The sequence below is a fragment of the Bos taurus genome, chromosome 20 (assembly GCF_002263795.3).
Source record: "Bos taurus isolate L1 Dominette 01449 registration number 42190680 breed Hereford chromosome 20, ARS-UCD2.0, whole genome shotgun sequence".
Lineage (NCBI taxonomy): Eukaryota > Metazoa > Chordata > Mammalia > Artiodactyla > Bovidae > Bos > Bos taurus.
In genome coordinates, this window is record NC_037347.1 from 43,687,699 (window position 1) to 43,696,002 (window position 8,304).

Below are 8,304 nucleotides of genomic sequence, written 5' to 3' on the forward strand. Positions count from 1 at the left end.
TCTTGAATCTTCTCATCTTAAGTATATAAGAAATGAGAGAAAAAGAGAGGGTTTTAGGGAAGAAGATAGTGAAAGGAAAATATATTTTTGTATATAAATGTGAGGGTGCTATTTTTCAAATCCCCTCCTCCAGTAGGATGTGATATTCCTTTCTGCCTCTTCTCCTTCTCTCTGCTTAAACATCCATGTGGGGTACAGGCTGTCACCGGGATCTACAGAAAGTCTGATACACTACTCCTGCATTTGGGAGGCAGGGTGGACCAGGATCTGACTCTCACTGTGGGACTCTTGCAAAAGAAAAAGGCCTTAATAACTCTTTGGATAGTGATGCTATTTTAGGGTCGACCTACATACACTCCCTGGATAAGTCCTAACAATGGATGAAGGCCTGTAGGGTTCTCTCCTACCTGATGTGAACTGAGCGGAGAGCAAGTCATCCTGTCCAAGAGCGCCACCTGGAGTCACGGAGGGAACAAAGCAGCAAGGAACTGAATGTGCATAGTCACAGCTCAGGGAAGAATGGCAAAGGGCTATGGAGAACAGAAGTCAAGAAAAAGGTAGGAGAGAGAGAACTGGACTGCAGCAAATGTCAGAAGAAAAAGAAAAGGAAACTCTTGCAAAATATATCAGGACCTTAGAGCTGAATGGTGGTTAAAGAACTGTTTTTATCTAGAAAAGGGGCAGGGAAAGAACTGTCTATGAGAGAGGTTTCAGTAAACAAATAGAAAAGTCAACTCCCCATTTTTAATCTTAGAGGCATCTGACCTGAAATAGGCTGGTGTTAATATAATTAAGTCATAAAACATATGCTATTAAATAGAAATTCTGAGTGGTGATGGATATCTTGGACTCAACATTATGATTACTTACTGAATTGTGTCTGTGAAAAACAGTGTGAAGTATCCTTAGAACAAATTTTATCTGAGTGGGCAGGAAAATCCTGACAGTTACCACACTGAGTATATTTTAAAGGAGCAGTGGGTGATAAAAGGAAATTTGCATTTTGGATATGGCAAAAGGAGTTGTTCAACCTCCAGGTTACATAAGAAAATGTAAAACTTTCCATAAAAAGCTAATTCTGTTCTCTAATACTGTCAAAGTAAGTGGCTGTGTTCTTTGACAAGGTTGCATTTGATATTATTTTTATTTCCTCTATTTCTTTTGGGTTTATTATCCAAATCCTGTGTCTTGATCAAAGCTTGGAGTGAGGGAAAAATATCACTATCCCACGAAAATTCTGTTTCTAAGAATATATATGAAATCTCAGCAAACATTTGTTATATCGCAACTTAACTTTTAAACATTTTAACAGTTAAGTTGAAAACTTAATATTATAGCAAAGAACAACAGTTTCCTCACTGTCACCTGCCAGATTCTTGTTGGAGATGGTGTAATGCACTTTTGAAGTATTATTTAGTGCTCATTTTCAGCTAAGGTCAGGGAGAAGTAAGAGTGTGTATGTGTGTGTGTGTGTGTGTGTGTGTGTGTGTGTGAGTGTGTGTTTCTTTATTACCTCCTTAATGATGAGTGTCTGAAATTGTCTTCTCTTTAATTTAAGGATTTGGAGATATCTTCCATGGTGAGATGCAGTTTCATTTAAGCAATCTGACAAGTCGAAACTTTATACATCACTTGCAGAGGAAGCCTGCTGAATACGTTTCCAAACAGATCTAATGCTGTCACTTTCAGATGTTTCTTTTAAATTTCTTCTATATTTTTTCAATTTGATGTTTTACAGAATCACCCAAGTACTTAGGCAGTTAGTACTTCATGCTTCATTTTTATCACGAAAACAAAATCATCTGGATTTTCATCTACATTTCTGCTTTCTTTGCACACCCACTAAATTTAGCATCTTTCCTACAACAGATATAGCAGAGGGCCTTACAATAGGTCTCATGAAAGAAATGCACATATTTTGAAGGTATATCAATATCATAATTTATCAGCAGCTACCAACAGTTGAACAACTTTTTGTGTTATATGTCAGCATCAGTTGTCAATGAGCTCTGCTATGTTGGTATTGCTATTTACAAAATAACATATTTAAGATTTCTATTCTCAAGCAGCCTTTTCACACTGAAATAACAGTTATTACATTTGTGTAAATATAACAATATACTTACAAATTTGTTTCCATGTCATTAGATTTATTTAGGGCTAAAAAAGAATGAGGAATATAGATTGGTTACCAGTTGGCTTACAAACAGTATTTTTATTTTGTTGTGATATAATCATTTTATGAATATATAACTGCAGCATGTAAGCAAAACAACATATTATATGCTTTTGATACTTGGAATTATCTTTATCATATTTATCCAATTGTTGTGACAGTAAGATAGTTTTCCATTCTATAAATATTTTTTCAATCATATTGCCAAGTTGTTAGTTTAGTAACATCCTGAAATATTGCATCAAGCAAGTGATCAGCAACTCAGTTAAGTTAATCATAAATCCATGACACTTTCTACATAAAAAAGCTCTTATCTGATCTGTTGTAAATAGCACAGTTTATTCTATAAGTTGGGTAAGAATTTGTATATCACTGTAATAATATGAACAAAATATTATGAAAACACAAGGGAACAAAGGAAAAATGATATATTGGTGATAGAAAACTTTTGAGGGTAGGGATATTTTAATCTAATCAAAAAGAATAAGATTTTTCCTGACTAAAAGCTATACATTGATTTGGCTTCTGTCCTTCCTCCCTCTAGCCCTCTTTTTTCTTTCTTTTTATAAACTGGACCATTGGTTTGAGTTTTTTGAAGTTTTCAGATAACCATGAATAGCTAGAGATTTTCCTTCATGATAGTAGCATGTGTTATGAATATTAGGCACAATGTCTCAAAAACAACATTGAATATTCTCATTTCTTTTCATAGAATGTTAAAGAATCGATTGTTTAAAATTTTACTAAACATTATTTATATTGTACAATAAAAATGATAGGCTCTGGTGACTGTCAAATTGTGCCCAAATCCTGGCCTTGTTACATATCAGTTATGTGATCATATGTTATTTTCCTCCTGTTAGCAGTGGAAAATCATGGCATTTACTTGATAAGAGTTGTTGTGAAGGTAGCCCTAGTCCCTGCTGTCGTGAAGAATCAGGAAGCCAAGAAGGTGGTAAACCACCTGTTTGAGGAAAGGCGCAAGATTTCTGTCGCTGGAACGGACATCCAGCTTAAAAAGGCACTTCACTGATTTGTGAAATGGCCAAGATGCACTGAGGTGGAGTCACGAAACGCTATCCTCCGTAAGCAGTGGAAAGTGCCTCCTGCAATGAACCAGTTCACTCGTTTAACCAGGCCTTGGAGAGCTGAACAGCTACACAGCCGCTTAAGCTGGCCATCAAGTAGAGTCCAGAGACAAAGCAAGAGATTGTTAGCCGTGCTAGAGAAAAAAGCTGTGGGCAAAGGGATGTCCCCACTAAGAGGCCATATGTCCTTCAAGCAGGATTTCAGACTGTCCCCACCTTGGTAGAGAACAAGAAAGCTCACTGGTAGTTATTGCACAAATGTGGACCCTACTGGGCTGGTTGTCTGCCTCTCTGCCTGTGTCTTAAAGTGGGGGTTTCCTACTGCATTATCAAGGTGAAGCCTAGGCTGGGGCATATAGTCCACAGCAAGATTAATACTACCATCACCTTCATACAAGTTAATTCTGGCTAAGCAGCTGGAAGCTACAATATCAGGACCAATTGTACGGACAGATACGAGAGGTTCCCCATCACTAGGGGAGGCAGTGTCCTGGGTCTGAAATGGCAAAGGACAAAGAACTGCCCACCAAACTGGGCCATGTGTATACTATTGAGTTTTCTGTACTTAAATATAAGTCCTCCTTCAGCCAGTGTTGACTGAGAGAAAAAAAAATAGCATGGTGCATATCCATTAAAATGTATGGCTTACAGCATGTTAAAATAAGCCATTGATTTCTGACTTTTGGGTATATACTATCTTTGATAGTCAGTTCCCAGGTTCTTCACTTTAGATCAAGAATTATACCCTTCTCCCTATTATCTTTTTCACATAGTCTTCACAAACGCTAACACTGCTTTTCAATATCATTTCAAGAAAGTACTTATTTCTCAACAGTCATTCAGTATAAAGAGGTGCAATAGACTCTTGCCTCTAAATCCTGTCTGCATGTTAAAAAATACTAGAAGCTAATGTTTCCTTTCAATAAAACCAATGTCACCTTGTTTTTCTATAGTCCCATTAAAAGGTCTCTATCAGCATCTTTACCAAAGGTGCTTCCCTGTCCTTGTATTTGTGCTTCAAATACTTTGCTGATTGTGCATTCACTCAAATGATATTTTTAGTCCCATTTATAGTAGTTCTGCATCCTTTATACTAAGGTGTAGACCTATTTTGCCCCTAAAATTAAAACATTTGGGAAATGTTAATCCCAGACACTCCTTGTCACTATTCTCTTTCACACTTCTTTTGCATCATGTCTTTAGAAAAGAGAAAACTTGAATATGTGTGTTGTATGCATGTATATGGGCTTCCCTGGTGTCTCAATAAAGAATCTGCCTGCAATGCAGGAGACCCAGATTCAGGGGTCCAGAATGTCTCCTGGAGAAGGAAATGGCAACCCACTCCAGTATTCTTGCCTGGAGAATCCCATGAACAGAGGAGCCTGGTGGGCTATAGTCAGTGGGGTTGCAAAGAGTTGGACCCGATTGAGAAACTAAGCACAGCACCTACATATATCAATGTAGATAAATTAAATCTATAGGTTTCAAGAAATTTATGTTTAATGAGAAGAGACAAAAAAATATCCAAGATGTTGATACCATTACACGTCACTCTGTAGACTGGTAATAAATGCTATGGGGCTATAGGAAGCAGAGAGGACAATAAGTAATGATGAGAGTTGCTATTGTTCATTAGAGCTGATAAAGCAGCCCTCTCAGATGAAGTGGCTTTTAAACAAAACCTTGATGAAAGGGAGGGAAGAGCTATGTAATGTTTGAGGGGTCAACATTCCAGGTAGAGAGAGGAAAAAGCAAGTGCAAAGCTTGCAAAGGTAGGAGGATGTTTAGGAAAGTATTCAGAAAATACAAGGAGAATAATACAACTGGAACTGAGTAACTATGAAAATGATGGCAGGTTAAGATGTAATGTCAGCCATGTGGAGAGGTATGAGGCAGTGCTGCTTGGGTGCATTGAATTGAGCACTTTCACTTTTGACAAATGTGTGTCTGTGTGTTTGACAAATGTGTGTCTGTGTGTTTATATATATATATATATATATATATATATATAGTTGTTGTTTAGTTATGAAGTAGCATCCAATTCTTTGAAATCCCATGAATAGGCTCCTCTGTCCATGCCTTTTCCGAGGCAAGAATACTGGAGTGGGTTGCCATTTCGTCTCTAGGGGATCTTTCTGGCCCAGGAGTTGAACCCGGGCCTCCTGCATTGGCAAACAGATTCTTTACTGTCTGAGCCACCAGGAAGCCACATTCATATTTATAATAGGGAATTGAAATATGACACCCCCAAATATGCCTGTTATTTTGAGCTGAAGGCATTTGAAGTTCAACCAGTAGGAAAGAAGTCTTCCTAGAGCTTCCCTTATCTGATTAAACTCTTGAGTTATGATGACTGCCATATACATCCCCTCTCCTGTAAAGTTGCAAGACCATGATGAACAGAAAGAGTTGGCACTGAAATGGACCAGTACAAATACTACTGCATTAGTTTCCCCCATATGTTTGCCTTCCCACAGTTTATCACCTTGGAAGCCTAAAATCTTTCCTTTTGTCTTGTCTCTTCTCTACACATTTATTATTAACATTCTAAATAAACTAAATTTCTAACCATTCCTTTGAGTTACTCATCACTGAGTTTCTCCTGCATGTATGCACACTATACAGGATAATATGCTCCATTTGTCTTTTCTCTTATTAATTTGTCTTTTGTCAGTTTAATTCACAGGGCCCCAGCCAGAAAAATAGGAGGGTAGAGGAAAAGGACTCGACCTTTTGTAGGACTCAACTGAACAACAATAGCAAATAGTTTTTGCTATCTTTAAATGAAAATCATAGTTTGTTTAACCATATGCTGTGCCGCTGTGCTTTGTCACTCAGTCGTGTCCAGCTATTTGCGACCCCATGGACTGTAGCCCGCCAGGCTCCTCTCTCCATGGGGATTCTCCAGGCAAGAATACTGGAGTGGGTTGCCATGCCCTCCTGCAGGGGATCTTCCCAACCCTGGGATCTAACCCAGGTCTCCGGCATTGCAGGCAGATTCGTTACCATCCGAGCCACTGAGGAAGCCTAACCTATGCATATATAATGCTTTTAAAGCTAATGTACCATCCTTACAGGGTAATATGAAGAAAAAAATACAACTAAAATAACTTATACAAGTGCATTTCAGTACACAGGCACAACTGTACTTTAAGACCCAACAAAGCTGCTGGATGCTTGCCTTCATATGCAGAGTTGCTGTGACTCTTGTAGCCATACTTGTAGTCTGAATTGGCAACTCAGCACTACAGACACTTTAGGTTATGGCTATGTGCTTGCTCAAAAAGTGAACAGTGCTTTGCAAAACTGAAGAAAGCTCAGACCTAACTTCACCTGATTTGCATAAGTTTTGTCTTCTCTGTAATGGAAAAGTAATTTACATCTAAAGTGGTGTTTGGGTCTGAGCCAGACAATAAAAAGTACTGGAACAAGCAGGGTAGTTCTTCATTGTGTGGCATTGTCTTTGAATTTCAGAATGTCCTACTGTCTGGTATTACCAAATAGTGTGTCACAGTCAGTGAGATAAATAAAGCACTTTGAATAATTCCAATTTTCTCCCTTGCATCTTGGTAAAGATCTTGGTTTTATTCTTTCCTAAGTGTAATGAGCAACTATTGCAGTCTTTAGAAGAAAAATGCCATGATCAGATATATATTTTAAAAGAATCATCTTTTGATTAAATGTTAAGTGCCAGGACATGAGAATTAAAACTCACAAATCAAATAATTTTATTTTATATGCTTTTTGTTTGTTTTGTTTTTATTTTACCCTCAGTGTTTCAGAATAACATATTTTAGGGAAAATACTGAATTCATTTGAAACAAAAACATTTTACCAATTATCAAGTTTAAACATTGTCATAGGGAACATCAGTTTGACAGAGTTCAAGGCTGAAGAAAATTGGGCAGATAGTCCAGAACTGCAGATTTGGTGTTCATATACTGAGTTCTAGTAGTGTCTGTATTACTAACTGTTATGGAAAGTGGACAGTAGCTTCTCCGTGGGCTGGCCACTCACCCCCAGGAGCCTTGGTGATTCTGTATCTTGACCTGCTCCTTACCCAGCTCACTCATGAGAACTCCTTGAAATGATCCACGTGACAAGCCCAGCCAAGCCCCAGCACCCAGGAGGTGCTCATTCAACAGAAAACCGAAGACAGCCATTTTCAGTTTTAAAAATAAATTGGACCTTATAGTAAAAAAAAAAAAAAAAAATTTATACTTCTCATAAGTATAAATCTAAAATTGTATTCTACCTCTGATGACCCCACATTATAATTAATGCTATATTGGGGGGGTAACATCATGTTCTTTCTCATTCAACAATGAACCAAAATAATGGGGATCATTTTGGCTTAAAATGAGTTTGTTTTTCCTTCTCTCGCATACTGCTTATGTCTCTGGATACAAGCTTTTCCACCCCATAATTCATCCTGAGAGTAAACTGGCTGGGGTAGCCAGGAAGACTGCTCAAATCAAAGAGATATGTGGTCCCAATGGAGACAGTACTTCTCTCTGAACCTTATATCATACTCAGTTGATTCAAAAAATGGTTGTTTAAGGGAGATGTTTTTTCCTAGGCCCAATTCATCAAATATATTAGAAAACTTTTCACACTAAAAACCTGTGCTTAGCAATAAATCACGCAATAGTATCTGTAAGAGAGGAAAAGAAAAGCTGCTTTAATCAGTTGCGTTAAATCAGTTAAGACGGACACACCAATTTAGGAATTTTAACAGTCAAATCTTATCTATGAACAATCTACTAAGTTCATCAAGTTTATCATTAACACTGTATATGAAAATATTTGATTTGATGTTAATGAACAAGTATTAACATACTTCCCAGGGATACTAGTGGTAAAGAACCCACCATCCAATGTAGGAGACACAAGAGACACGGGTTAGACCCCTGGGTCGGGAAGATCCCCTGGAGGAGTTCATGGCAGCACACTCCAGTGTACTTGCCCAGAGAATCCCATGGACAGAGGAGCCTGGAGGGCCACAGTCCATAGGTTTGCAAAGAGTCAGAAACCACTAAA

At 37.9% G+C, this 8,304-nt stretch overlaps 1 pseudogene; it reads left to right on the forward strand.

The window, feature by feature from the left end:
- The first annotated feature begins 532 nt into the window (after window positions 1-532).
- LOC112443019 (large ribosomal subunit protein eL8-like) lies at window positions 533-3,759 on the forward strand (annotated as a pseudogene).
- The last annotated feature ends 4,545 nt before the right edge of the window (window positions 3,760-8,304 follow it).